Below are 15,709 nucleotides of genomic sequence, written 5' to 3' on the forward strand. Positions count from 1 at the left end.
TTCTAATGAAACACAGCAATCACTTCCTCATTTTTTCTTTTAAACTGAGGTCTTGGGTTGCAAAGAAATTAAAGACAAGTATGTTCACCACTTAAAAAAAAATTCAGTGCCTTTTTCAGTTTTGAAAACACCACTTTAAATACAGATAAATGTTGGGACACCTGGGTGGCTTAGTGGTTGAGCATCTGCCTTCGGCTTAGGGCATGATCCCAGGTCCAGGGATCAAGTCCCGCTTTGGGCTCCTTGCAAGGAGCCTGCTTCTCCCTCGGCCTTTGTCTCTGCCTCTCTCTCTAGATTTCTCATGAATAAATAAAATATTAAAAAAAATAAATACAGGTAAATGTTAGATTTATTGTTATAAAAAAAACCCATTCTTATTCCATTGGAATATTTCATTGTAGTAGAATTTCTTTGCTGCATGAGAGTAAGTAGATTCACATTTCTTATATCCTCAGAATTTAGATTAGGAGCATATTTGGGTACAAAGTTGGGAAATGATGACAGAAGATCACCTATTCTCAGAAGGCCTTGGTTCTGGGCTGTCCCAGGGATAATCTTGAATACTATTATTTAATTTCTTGACCCCTTAACCTTGTTTCTACCCACACGTTGAAAATGTGTTGAACAACATATTTAATATTTAAGCTAATGAAATGTTTTGTTTTAAGGAATTTTATGGTTACTTTGTACTAATTGGAGATGGGGCTGAAAGTCAGCGTCTCATGTGCAAACACCAAACAACAGGACACTGAGGCAATTAAAAAATCAAGTAAAGTAGCATATGCCTTAAAACACATAGGAATAGTTTTTGCTTCCACAAGAAAAAAGAGGGAGGGAGAGAGAGAGAGAGATCCAAGCTTATTTTTCTTTAAAAATGTGGTCCTTTGTTTACCACTTTTGATAGAGACACACATACAGAGAAATATCTCTCTATGAAAAGAAATGGTACAAGCACCATGCCAAATGGCATATGTCACATGCCCTTTAGGTCATGGAGACAGTAGGGAATGGTGAGGACTATGGCGAACCACAGAGTATGTCCAAGTGTTGCCATGTGGAAATGGAGCCCAGGGTTGCCAGATCTTTTGAGTTTGCAAGAAAAACAAACAGCCTGGATTTTTATGTTAAAAAATGTCCTAAGTTTTAAAATACGTATTTTTTAAAGACAATTTATGGGACAAATAAAACATGACTGCCAACTAAATTCAGCCAAAGAACCACAAGTTCACAATTGCTGCTTTAAAAATACTGCAAAAGGGTCAAGGGGAAGCAATTTTAGTGAGGTGTTTGGTATGAAGACTAGCTCCTTTCTAGAACAAATTGTTTAGAAGAAATGTAAGGGCAGCCCCTGGGGCGCAGTGGTTTAGCGCTGCCTACAGCCCAGGGTGTGATCCTGGAGACCGAGGATCAAGTCCCATGTCGGGCTCCCTGCATGGAGCCTGTTTCTCCCTCTCTGTGTGTCTCTCATGAATAAATAAATAAAATCTTTTTTTTTTTTTAAATAGAAGATATGTGAAATGGTGTGTGTGTGTGTGTGTGTGTGTGGTGTAGATAGAGGCTATTAGAAATCTATTTGGTTAAATAGGACATGATACAAAGTACATCACCTTTTTATGATGGAATGTTGAGGGTTGAAGGCACATATTTGAAGAAAGTGGGGGAGGAAGTAGCATGGAAGCCACCACACCAGATGGGGAAGGAACTATGGTTCTGTCACTGAGGACCCAGTGAGGATCCCAGAGAAACTGTCAGGACATAAGAAAGAATGATAGTCCAGGTGAACAATATACATCTTGGTGAGATAGCGACTTGTCAAAGATGAACTATTTTTGGAGGTCGTTTTTAGAAATATCAACAAATGTTAAACAGGGCATTTCTATTCAGGATATAGTGGACTAAAAAAGGCTTCGACATTTCCTAAGGTTTTTTGTCTTGCATCCTCTTCCTAGCAATTGCTGATTGCTGTTTTCACACTCCCTGTCTGCCATACTCCTCTACTTCTCTTTTTCTCTAGAGAAGTAGAGCAAAGGCTCCTTGGGCTCACCATGCCCCCACACCTTCTGTGTCCAATCACTTTCCCATACTTGAGGACTGAAAAGGAGCCAGCACCCTGCACACATATTTAGTGAATTCTGGATATGTACTACATACATTTTTTGTTTTTTTCAACAAGGACTTTCCCCATGTGAGAGAAAGAAAGAGGAATTTGTATTCACACTGCTTTGTAGAGTTCTAAAATGTGTTTTGGGGGGATACAATTCAAACACTAAAATAATCCATTTCATGCATATTAATTGATTTTTACATGAAAACAATTCCCATTTGCATGAGAGCTTTGGCAAATTTTGAGTCTAGGGAAGATGTTATAAACAGTAGTGGGGAGAAAATGAAATCAAACATTGCACTATATTGGTCCGAGCTTAAAAAACCAAGTGCACTTATTCAAATTTTCCTTGCTGTCAATGGCAGAAATCTACTGGTCCTCCTGGCTCATCGCTAGCCACTCTTTCCCTATTATCCTCCATCCTTGGGTTTTAAATACTGAGCATCTTCTGTTCTCTAGCAATTGTCTTTCCTTAGGTGTATGTGTTCATTCTGTCCTATGGATTTAAAACTTTGTGTTGCTTTCTCCCAAATGTGAATCACTAAGCCCAGATAAACCCCCTGGTTTCCATCTCATTAACACTCCACCTTGATGTCTTATCAACACAGAAAACTCACCTCCTAATGACTTAAACTGAAGGACATTTTATTGGCTGACATATCACATACAAAGACAAATAGTTGGGCTTCAGGATAGGCTTAATCCAGAGGCTCTGGCTCCATTGGTCTGTGCTTCTCTGCTCTCTCCTTTTCCCACAATGCATGCTAGCTTTTTCTTTCCACTGGTAGTGAGACAGCTCTGACAGTTCCAGACTTAGGCTGCCTCTTCACAATGTCTAGAAGAAAGGAGAAGGATGTTTCCTAGATCTGCTCTCATAAAAATGAGGACTCTTCTTTCCCTCAAAACCCAGAAAAGCTTTCTTTGAGTTTGCTTGGTTTGAATTGAGACATGCCCGTTCCTTTCCCTTCCTTCCAGGATAAGTCCCATGCAGAGATTGGTTCAGCCTTCCTATCTCTAAATTACCCACAAAGCAAACATATGGAGTGACCTTGAAAAGTTTGGACTAATACCTTCTGCTCTATAAAATATTGCACCCCTTTTTAAAAATACTGAATTTTTGTATTATTCGCTTTATTATTGTGAAATAAAATCCATAGAGAATTAAATTAGCCTATATACTTCATTTATTTAATGTCCCAGCTACAATATAAAAGAGAAATATAAGGTGTTAATAGTGAAATAATATATATTTCAATACGCATGTGGTGCGACATAGTTACATTAGAGCCTTACTACTCGTGTGGTCCACGGTCTAACAGCATCAGTACCAACTGGGATCTTGTTTGAAATCAGAGTCTCAGGTCCCAGCCCAGACTTACTGAGTGAGAATCTGGTTGTAACACCATCCCCAGGAAACTCATGAGTATGAGACACACTGTGCCAGAAGATATAATGTAGACAGATGTTTTTTCCTATTTGTAGAATCACAGTGAATATGATAGCCACAAATGTGACTGATAAAGATGTGTTGTGTTGGCAGCTCAGACATCCATTGGTCGTATGATTTTTGGAAATGATGAACAACACTTGAGACAAGAACACAACAAATTACCATGTGCCCTCAATTTACATTTATCCTGGAAAATACAGAGCGTAATAAGTGATGCAAAAATATGTTGTGTTTACCTATAAAATGGAGTTCGATTTTTAGGGTTGTATAATCATAAATAGGTTTTATACCTAGTTCAGGTTTTACTTTTGATTGTATTATCAAATAGGATATTGGAAAGCAGTAGAGGATCATGGGACAACTCTGCAGACTTTCCCTTATTTGCTGTCAAATCTTCTGCCCCCCATGTTGGTTAGCACTAAGTTTAGTTTGAGGTAGAGAATTCAGCTTCTCTAAACTGGCAAAGCTCAGTTATGTTCAGGACTGGTTCAGAAAGGGTCTGTTAGAAATTTCCAGGGATTCCATAGTGAGGACAACCCCAGGCTATTAATCACAGAGGGCGACCTCTCAGGTATAAACACGTTGAATGTATTTAGATACTGTCTATTAAATTAGTCAAGATGAATGTGTACAAATATGTCTGCTATACTGATAACTACCATGAGTCTGGGACCTTGTCATTTTGCTCACTGCAATATTCCCCCTTGTAGCCCAACGGTTCTCAAATATAGAAGATATCAGAATGACCTGGAGGGTTTGTTAAAACAAAGATTGCTGAGCCACCTCCAGGGTCTCTGATTCAATATGCCCAGCATGGATCTGAGAATTTGTAGTTCTAACAAGTTCCCACGTGATGCTCCTTAAATTAGCCAAAGCCCAAGGATCACACCATGAGAACCACTGACCCAATAAATGTATGTGAATGAAGGAATTACATTCAATTCGTCAACAAATACTTCAAAAGTGTGCTAGTGCTGAGTGCAGTATACAAGTCTGACACCATCCTGGCCCAGAGGAAGAAACATCCAAATCAGGGAGAATAAAATGTGTGGATAAGTGTGCCAGTGGGGAACAGTGTACTCAAAGTGGGACACTGAAGAAAGACTAAAAAAGACCATTCACAGAGGTGTGGGCAAGGTTCATGGGGACATAGGCATGTGAATTCCTTAGTAATGAGCAACAATAGGAAGCTTTGGCCTTCTCTGGCCTTGAAGAGCCAGGGCTGGAAACTGTTACAGGAACAGTGAGCACTGCCCACCTGGGAGATGGGCTGCCTGATGGGGGCTGAGGCCTCAGGTAAAGGACACAGAAATAACTACACTAATGGAATGGTGGGGAGTAGAATGCCCCCGTTCTCCACCCTACCCTCTAGTCTCCTCAGGGACTCCCATGTAGGGTTGCCAGTTAAGGGCACCCAGTTAAATTTGAATTTCAGATAAACAGCAAATTTCTTTTTAGTATAAGTGCAATACTTAAATATACTTCTACTAAAAAAAAAATCTTGTTTATATAAAATTCCAACTGGATGTCCTGTATTGTATTGTTGTTAAATCCAGCAACCCCATCCCCAAGGGCAAACTTAACCAGAAGCCAGAAAGCATGGGGTAGCGAGAGCTTCAGTACATTAAACTTTTCAGAGCATGGAGCTGGTAGAGACAGGGGATCTGGAGTTAAAGGAAGGGTTTTGGCAATTGGAAAATAATTTCATGTTTGCCTGATCTGGTAAAGAGAGAGAGAGGGAGACCTGATGATCCAGGAGAGATTAACGTCATTCGTGAGATGCCTTGGAGTGGAACATTGATATGATTTTCACAGTGACAAGAGTAAAGGCAGCACATGTGGGCACAGAATATTTGCAGTGGTTTGCAAGCTCAACAGGATCCTCTCCACCCCACCCCCATCTCTCCTCATCACCCCCTCACTTCCCTCTCCTCCTCCCCTTTCCCTCTCCCAAACCACTGGCCTTCTTGCTGTTCTTTCAAAAGGTTTGATAAGTAGAGGTTCAAAAATGGCCCTAGGTGCTCATTAAGGTTACCTAGACAATTGGGACTACCTTGGTTCTGGCAGGAGGGGCTATCCCAAAACTTAGCATAGGAATAATGGCTTCCTTTCTCTGGCAGGAAGGGCTACAAATTATTGTGAAACCCAAGGTTACCAAATAACTTCCATAGACACCTGGAACCTTAAACCCCACCTGCCTGACTCCAAGCAGTGTTTATAATCTCACAGGGACTTAGGTTCTTCCATTGGGGCACAAACCCATTATGCATCCAAGCCAAGCACACCTTGCCATGGGATGGTGGGCAAGGGTTGTGGGATTCATCTTATCCCATGAATCTCTCACTTGTAAGATTCTTCAATAAAGCCTTTGTTGGGCAGCCCGGGTAGCTCAGCGGTTTAGCGCCACTTTTGGCCCAGGGCATGATCCTGGGGACCAGGGATCAAGTCCCACATCGGGGTCCCTGCATGGAGCCTACTTCTTCCTCTGCTTGTGTCTCTGCCTCTCTCTTCCTTCTCTCAGTGTGTCTCTCATGAATGAATGAATGAATAAATAAATAAAGCCTTTTGTTACCCATTCTGTAGAATGTTGTGGGATTCATCCTGAGGCAGGATGAACAATCCCCTATTAACACAAAGATTTGTTACCCATTCTGTAGAATGTTGTGGGATTCATCCTGAGGCAAGATAAACAATCCCCTATTAACACAAAGATACTTACTGTGCATGGCCCTGGAACATTCCGCATGTGTTCCTACCTTTGCACTTGGATATAGTCTGCCTGTAATAACCCCCAAAATGTGTTTGTGTCACATTCTCTCATTTCCCTCTGGTCTTTGCTAACATGTCTCATTACAAAGACTTTTCCTGACTACCCAAGATGCAACAGCAATTTGATCCACTCCCCCAGCTTTCCTTTTAAATTCTACATTTTGTTGAGATGCCTGGGTGGTTCAGTTAATCGTCAACTCTTGATTTCAGCTCAGGTTGTGATCTCAGGGTCATGAGATGGAGCCCCGCCTGGGAATCCGTGCTCAGTGTAGAGTCTGCTTAGGATTCTCCCTCTCCCTCTTCTTCTGCCCCTCCCCTTGCTCTCACACATTTTCTCTCTCTTTTCAATAAATAAATAAATAAATAAATAAATAAATAAATAAATAGAATCTTTTTAAAAATCCTATGTTTTATCATCTCTACTACCCAATTTGCATACAAATCACTTGAGGTTGACACTTTATTTCATTTCCTGTTATATCCTACTGTCTGGAAGAGTACCCAGGATGTAGCAGATGCTCAAAAATATTTGTTGACAGGATGCATAAATGAAAAAAATGGCTATAAACTGGACAATTAATTGTAGGTGTAGCAAGATTGAAAATAGTGACTTCATTTAAAAAGTTAAATCTTTAAGGAGGCAAAAGATTATGATCATTTGGATTTGGTTGGAGAAATGGGATCAGAGGGAATCAGACTAGGAATGGTTTTGGAGAGAAGGTTGGTGGAAGGCCTGCTGGCAGATTTGATTTGGTGGCTGAAGGAGAGGAAAGACTCAATGAAAACTCCTTCTATGAACAATTGAATAGATGGGATTTCCAATCACTGAGATGGGAAAGGCTTGTAAAAAAAAGCAGGTTGGAGTAGGTTGGGAGAAAATCAAGAGTTTAGGTGTGTCAAGATTGAGATATCTACTAGACATCCAAATGTAATCATCATGTAAGCAATTGGATATACTAAGTTCAAGCTGCATGAAACGGTCATGGTGGAGATATAAATTTGGAAGTTTTATATGGTCTTCAAAACCAAAGAAACTGTTTTAATTAATGTACAGAAAATATATTAATAGCAAAGCGAGGGGAGGGCTAGAGAGAGTCCTGTTACCCTCCAACATTTAGGAGCTGAACAAAAGAAAAAAGGCAAGCAAAATGGATTGAGAAGGAATAATCGGTGAAGAAGGAAAATAAAAACAAAACCATGCAGAGTCTTGAATATCAAGGGAAAAAAAGTGAGGGGACAAAGTTTAATTGGTACAAATCTTGTGGAGGGAAAATGGCAATACGTACCAATGTCTTAAAGATAATCACCCTTTTTATTAAGTAATTCAACTCTAACAATCTAGCCTATAAAATCCAAAAAAGTGTGCAGCAAGATTTATGCACAAGAGATTTTCATTGAAACATTACTTTATTATAGCCCAAAAATATGTACAACATAAATGTCCCAAAATAGGGCATTAGTTAAATAAATTGTGATACAGCCATACAATTGAATATTATGTAGCTATTAAATTATGTTTATGAAGAGCTTTTAATGAGCTGAAAAAATGCTTGTAAGATGATATAATGTTGAGTGAAAAAAGAGCATGCAAAATTTTATGTACAGTATGATCTCAATTATTTAGTCATACGTACTCATTAGAAAACTACTGGGAAGAAATATCCTGAAATATTTATATAATTTTTAGATTATGGGATTATGAAGAGTTATTATATTTCTTTGTGTTTTGATTTTTTTCTCAACTCATCCTGCATTTCCTCCACAAGTGGAAAACATTGAGAAAAGTTCTTCCTTGAATTGAGTAGAAATCTGTCTCACTCCTACCAAGTCACCTGGTTCTAGTTGTCCCTTTTTAGAAGTAAGAAAGTGAGCAAATCTTACCTCTTTTATCTATGATAGCCTTCAAATATTTGAAGAGAGCTGCCATCCAGAGTTAGTTTTACCTGTGATTCCACATCCTTCTGCCTTTCAAACTGCCAAGGAAAGAAATCATCTGATCTCTTTCATAGTTCCTACTAGAGAATCTTCTACATCAATTACCACTTGCTCTGTGATTGGTCTCTCTAAACTTCAACTTTCTCACATGCAAAGTGGGAATAAATTGTTGGGGGGGGGGCGTCTTTAATGGGATTTGTGTGTAAATGGCTTTATAAGCTAGGCACTATGTACATTTGAAGGAATGGATGGTCATGGGAGCATTGTCAGACAGTGGGCAGGAGAGAGAAGACCTGTAACCTGAGCGTGCCCACCCCTGCCCCAAACCACAGCAGTGGTCCGGGCCAGTCATAAAGACTCTCCTCCATCAAAGGGAATAAACAGCTTCTTGTACTATCTCCCAGGGTTGGGGTCAGGAAGCAGTAAGGTGAGAAATACAAGCACTGTTGACACGTCAAAAAGTACTATGTGTATGCAGAAACATTACTTCCACATTGGGACCTTCTCCCTCACCCCACATTCCCTATCTCCTCATGTGATAGGAGCTACTGGGGATGTGTGATGCTTTTACCAGTGGATATCATGGCAAGGCAGGCATGACCATTCTCCCATGAAGCCCAGTTTTTCCTTACTTGTCTTAAGATTGAAATCCTACCCATCCTAAAAGACACTCAGGCCATGAACATTCACTGAACCTCCTTGAGATATTTCATCTTCCACTGCACACTTACAGAACTTGCCAGTCCTCCCTTTGGGGACTCATTACTTTCTAATGTGCACTTGTAATTTATAATTTCTTTTTACTGACTAAAATTGAATTCCTTGAGAGCAGTGACCCATAGCATGATAGATCTATAAGATTTTGTATTCTGCTCATGTATTTTCATTTTAAATATGAAGAAATGAAGACTCAGGGATGGGAACTGGTATTCCAGCATCATGTATTTAGTTGGAGGCAGGGCCAGAACAGGGACCAAATTTCTGACTACTTTTTCCATTGGTTCTTATCAATGCAAGTGGATGAATCACTGGAGTCTCTTTGTCCTCAAACTCTCTGCTCAGGGCTCTCCCTTGTCAGAAGCCAGTGGAATAGCAGTTTGGGGCTTGAAATATGAGCTCTGTGAGTGTTGAGTAGATATTGCTGCTGAGTTGTGGAGCCTTTCTTGGGCCATTTCATTATTATGGACTGGTAAATCATTGTTCCTCTCCCTCTATCCCTCCCCACCTGAGGAATGATTCAGCCATTTGAGAAAGGAGGTATAATATAGGGGCAAAAATTGTACTGCACTCCCACCCCAGGATGTGAGGATAAGGCAATTCTTGAATTTGATTAAGTGAACAGCCAACTACTTTTGGTGGAAATCTAGACAGTGATCAAAAGTCTGTTCTTGACTTGGGTTATTCTATTTTTCTCTTGGTGGTCAACTGATGAGTTTCCATTTTCTTTTTCCATAAAAGATATTTTCCTCAAATCCGAAGCTGAGATGTCTTCTGTGTAATACTGGTCCATCAAACCTGTTATTGATTATTTACTGGATAAGCTCAAGTACTGCTGCAATTTTGTTTTCAATCCAAGGTTTCTGCCTTCCTTAGAAGGGTTCTCTAATTAATTGGCATGTAAATGAGGCTTTGGAGCTATGGGTTTATCAAGGGCTTCACATAGTTCTCAAAGACTTTCTCATTTCATTTTCAAGGCAATTTGCATACTTTCACTCAGTTCTCCTTCTACATTTCTTTGAAGAAACCCTTTATGCCCTTGGGTGTTCTCTGTATACAACTCCCTTGACCTAACACTTGTGCTTTACTTTCCCCTGAGCAATGACATTGCCTTAGGCGGAAGTGACACATTTCCATCACTGATGAGCCTCCTGAAAGACTCAGAGAGTGTCTTGGGTACTGGCTTGAATGTATCTAGAGCTGAGGTTGTTCATCCTGTCATCTTTAGAGAGTCCATGCACAAATTAAGCACTCCTCCGTGTAGAAAGGAATAATAATCCTTCACTAATAAGGTTCCTTTCTTTTTGCTATGCTAATTAAATTTAGATGGGTTTGCTAAAGAATGGGTTATTTTTTTCTTCATCATTCATACTTTTCAAATGGCATTAAATTAATGATGTCCTCATGAAAGGTAAGTTACTCTGCCTCTTCACCTACCTCTTGGTCACACTCCATTGGTGTGGAAGAAGGGAGACATTTGTCTTTTTCTGAAATTGAACTTGGTACTTACTGGTCATTACTTCTACGAAAGCATAAGACATGTCACTATAATGTTGCTACATATCAGACTCTCTGCTGGGTAAAAGATAGAGTCCCCCTCTCTGGGTATTGTGGCTTAGCACCAGCACTCTGACATATGATATGGTAGGGGTCAGAATAGGCCCAGAACTAGGAAAGGTGGATCATGATCCCAGATTAGTCATGTTTTGTAACCCTGAACATGTCATAAGTGAGGAAATGTGGTTTAAAATCTAATATCATATTCCATCAATTTAAGATGCCATCTAGTGTAAGATGAACCTTATTTTATGTACCACTAGGAAAAAAAAACTGCTTACTAAACTATGATAAAATGCTCTCTTATCTAATTGGAATTTTTCTTTGATATAGCTCTTTTATTTAGACTTATTTAAACACAGATTTCTGAAATTGCACTATCTTGTATGTATGTGTGTGTGTGTGTGTGTGTGTGTGTGCATGTACACACACATCAAAGGACAATTCAAGCAAAATAAAGTAAAGCTGCCTCCAAATTGAAGTCTTCTGAGTGACCTTTCAGCTCAGTGTTGCTGATGCCCAGGCTTTTCTCCTCACCCTCGCCCACAGTCTCCAGAGTGCAGGTGACGAGCGTCTCTCTGAAGAAGCATGCTGCTTTGGGTTCTGGTCTTTTCTAAGCTACTGATACCGTCCTGCAAATTTTGACACTAAAAGTTTCTTGGGTCTTACCAGAATGTGTCAGCTGGCTGTTTTCAGGCAACTACTGGAACTCACAGTCCTCAACAAATGCTTTGTTGACTGAAAGGTCCAGGAATTGGAGCTGTTTGGTTATTCCACCAGTAATAACATGTTTTTTCACACACAGGCAATCATAATAATTTCCAGCTTACCACCTGGCTTATGATAATCGGATGACACAGTTTTCAGAGCTGCTAAAATATATGTGTGTGCATGTGTGTGTGAGTTCATATTGTAAACAATGGTGTAAAAAATAGCCTAATCAGAGACTTTAACCTATTAGTGCTAATTGGGACAGTGGACATAATGTGGCATGGCAAACTCGGACTTCTCCCAAGCTTCCATCTGCAGGGAACACGAAGAAGCGGATTGGGCACAGTGCTCTGTATCATTACATTACTGGAGATGTACTAGTCCTATGAAAGAGAACGCAGAATAAGAAGGATGTCTGAATCTTCTTAGCATAATGAGGTCAAGATATTAGCTCTTAAGAAAGAATCAAAGCTATGCTAATATGCAGGATTTGGATTTCTTACATATACTAGAGAAGAAGGGGATGCTAGTAGGGAGTTAATTCTAGTGGTGGCCACATATGCTTCATGTTGAGTATGCTAAGTCTTGCTTCTCAAAGCATGGTGCAAAGACCAGTGGCATTGACACCACCTGGAAACATGAAAGAAATGCAGAATCTCAGGTCCCACTCTAGATGCACAGGATAAAAATCTGCAGTATGACAACATCTCCATTAAAGTCTGAGAAGCACTGCCTAGGGGAGAGTTTTCTCCCTCCAGGCAAACACATGCACACACCATCAGGGACACCAGAGCTCATCAACCCTTAAGAAGCAGATATTCAACACCTAAGGCTGTTAAATATGTAATTTACTTGAAGATTTTAATGATGGCTGAGCTTTAATCAGTTTTGTGGATAGGAATGGTGAGTTCTGGTCAAACGAAATGGGAGGCAGAACTGGACTCTATCTGGGGTGGAGATTTTCTTGTTTTTTTTTTTTTAAGATTTTATTTATTCATAAGATACAGAGAGAGAGAGAGAGAGGCAGCAACATAGGCAGAGGGAGACGCAGGCTCCCCAAGGGGGAGGCTGATGTGGGACTCGATCCCAGGACCCCAGGATCATAACCTGAGCCAAAGGCAGATGCTCAACTGCTGAGCCACCCAGGCATCCCTATATGGAGTAGAGTTTAAAGGAGATGGCTGTGGAGTGTGGGGAGAGGAAGTTTGGCAATAAGAAAAACCCCAGTACAGCACCCTCTGAAAGCCTTGGAGAGAATATTTGAGAACTCTCTGCCCCAAAAACCTAAGGGGATGATTTGCTTTTGTACAGGACACAGAAGAGCCAGAGCAGATAATGTCTAATTCCCCAACCCCAGTCTACTCTCCAGAGTTAGTAACAATCTCTGAACTCTCATGTAAAACGTTACCTAGAGTAGTGGCTTTCAAACTTTTCAAATATCTTTGACTTGCAATTCACAATAAGAAATACATTTTATGTTAGTTATAGCTGAAATAAATCTCTCATAAAATTATACTCATCCTGCCATTTAATGCACTCTCATATTTTATTCTATCATATTTCTTTTTTTTTTTAAATACCACTGTGACCTACTAACATGATTTCATGAAATACCACTATGGTAGCACAATCTTCTTTCACGAGGAAAGGGGGAGGGTGGTATAAGGGCAAGTTGAGAAGGGGAATCCCTTCTTCCCTCATCTTCTATGAAATCAGGACTACCTGCCCTCTGTGTAGACACCTGATTGGTCTATAGGCAAGAGCCCACAGGTAATACAGTGATGCTCTTCTCCTCTGTCTCTAGGGAACATGGAGACACATTCTGTGGAAGAGAAGAAATTAGAAGGAGGAGCAACAACAAGAGCCACTACTTCCACAGGTTACGTCAGTGATTTGGTTTAAAAGCAAACTATTTGTTTGCACAACAATTGTGACAAAGTATTTTTATAGACAGGACAAAAAATTAAAAATATTTACCACATTTTCTTTCACAGGAAGAGGTTTTGAGAAGATTTAAGGAAGGACCAGATTGCTTTCCTTAACAAAAAAGATGGTCACTGTCTTAGTCCATTTGGGCTGCTATAACAAAATACCACAGACTGAGTGGCTTATAAACAACAGAAATTTGTTTCTCACAGTTCTGGAGGCTGGAAGTCCGAGTTCAGGGTGCCAGCATGATGGGGTGAGGGCTCTCTTCCGGGTTGCAGACTTTCCATGATGTCCTCATATGGCAGAAAGTGCTAGGCAGCTCTGTGGGGTCCTTTTTATAAGAGCGCTAATCTCATTTATGGGGGCTCCACCCTCATGACCTAGGTACTCCCTGAGGACCCAATTGCCCAACACCATCACATGGAGCATTAGGATTCTGACATGTGAATTGTGGGGAAACCCACAGATTTAGGCCATAGCAGGCAGAGAGGGAAATGAACAGAAAGGAAGCCAGAAGACCAACATGGGAGACAGGAGAGGACAAAGAGTGAGCAGAGGGAGTCTAAGAAAGAAAGGAGACTGGGAAATTTGCTTGCTATGTAGTTCAGGCTTTTATAAAATTTGGATATATCAAATATAAAATTGTAAAATTCCTCTCTGCCCAATCCTAAGGAAACCTTTAGAAAAAAAGTTATATTACCCTTTAAAGCTTTTATAGATATGTGTGTGCTTCATGTGTGATTGAAATGAGCCTTAGGGCCACCGCCAGAGGGCCAGTTTAATTTGGATTACAGAAGTAAAGTAACAGTGTTAAGTAATAAATTGAATCTTTGCTGATTAAGCAGTTCAGGGGGGCTCCCAATAAGAAGAATGAGTGAGTTACAAGTGGGTTTTGAAGATCTGATTTCCACTTACAAGTATTTTCATGCAAGACTGCAAATGTTTCCCTATAAACACTTTCTCTGCAAGATCAAAGTGAGCCTGGTGAATCACGTGGTCTTTAGATCTTAAATGGCTTAAAGAAAAGCCATTCTTAAAAAAAAAAAAAAAAAACTTAAGATAAGAAGGGAGGCTGTAGTAATATTTCAATGAGATTTTTTGGGGGGAAATTCAACCGTGAAGTTGCATGAGCTTTCATTTCCCTAAGACCAGAGCAAGACAGACTCAATGTGTTGAGATTACTGAGAACTATCACATCATTGAAACTTCAGTTAACAACAGAAAAATAGTGGTTGAACTTTCCTGGACTTGAGGACTTGATGAGACCTGTAACCCCTGCATGTCTAAGGAGCGGGTAAAACTTTACTAGATGGAGTGATGTGTGTGAGATCAGTGTTTCTAGGGGAACTTCTTTATAAGTAAGGTTTTATGAGTCATGGTGAAGAAGTAAGCAGATGATCCCCACCACTGTAAAGACAAGTGTTCTTGTCCGGGCCTAGATGTTCTGATGTTCTCAGTGGAATCTGAGAGGTGGTGGGTTTTACAGTCTCCTCTTATGACTCCCAGGTAAACACCCATAAGGATCATTCCCTTATTTTGATTTACTGTAGGAACATGCATGCTAACTTAGAGCCTTGGCATCTGAAGTCATTTGTGCTGGTAGCTAAGGAAAACAGGCAGTAGGCGAATCAGGACTTAGAATAGAAAACTGCCGCCAACCCTATTATGCTTTTATGGTTACTGATAATCATTGGGAATGATATTTCTCTCACTGTAGATGTCATAATTTTCTTACTCTTCAAATGGAGGGTTTTTGCAGCCCCACGCTCTGTCCATGTATCTAACAGCTGAATCCCCGATGCTGTGCTCTTCCCCCTCCAAATCACCCTACGACTTTCAAGAGCTCAGTTCCGCCCTGTGTCCCATTGCTAGTCTTTGTTTTGTCTTTGTAAAATGAAAGTCTGGGCCCAAGCTTTATTTTTCCTTTGATTTTCAAGTGCCCTGCCATCTCCCAGTGGTGTCTCCCTGTTGACCCCAGCTCCCAGCAGTCCCTCCTGGCCGCTTTTCCCAACTCTATGTTCAGTGACATCAGATTGGTAGCTCACCATCCGCCGTGGCAGGAGCAGTTGTACCACAGACACTGGCAAGTACGATAGATCAGAATGCTTTTGTTGCTGAAGAGCCAGTGGTTAAACACTTCCCACACACCCCCGGGCCCCTCTCATCCAATTCTAGCTTTGAGCCTGACAGATACCACTCTTTGAATTTATCATGTGTCATCTCAGTCTCTACTGGCAGAAACCAAGACTTGGGTCTCCAATTTGTTCCCTTCCCCTTCTCCACCCCTTGTCTCTTTTGAGAAAGGAATTACATACTTTTCAATCAGCTCTGCACACAATCTTGGCATCATCTTTGTTTCATCTCTCTGCATCCACTGAGGATATGCAGAGTTTTAATGGTTATTCCTTTGAAGTTTCTCTTAAAACCATCCTCTTTCCTCATTTTCCCTGCCAGCCCTCATCATGTTATACCTGAGTATACTCAAAAGACACCCCCTTCTTTTGTTTACTTCTGTTTCTCCCAATCCTATAAATGGC

General features: G+C 40.4%; 1 long non-coding RNA gene across 1 annotated transcript in view; it reads right to left on the reverse strand.

The window, feature by feature from the left end:
• The window catches only part of LOC119867269, a 64,647-nt gene extending 51,178 nt beyond the window's left edge, over positions 1-13,469 (reverse strand). Inside the window, exon 1 of the long non-coding RNA XR_005369224.1 lies at positions 13,380-13,469. This is a non-coding gene — a long non-coding RNA (uncharacterized LOC119867269). The remainder of the gene's footprint in view (positions 1-13,379) is intronic.
• Between the last annotated feature and the right edge of the window lie 2,240 nt (positions 13,470-15,709).

Source organism: Canis lupus, chromosome 14 (assembly GCF_011100685.1).
Source record: "Canis lupus familiaris isolate Mischka breed German Shepherd chromosome 14, alternate assembly UU_Cfam_GSD_1.0, whole genome shotgun sequence".
In the NCBI taxonomy this organism is placed as follows: domain Eukaryota; kingdom Metazoa; phylum Chordata; class Mammalia; order Carnivora; family Canidae; genus Canis; species Canis lupus.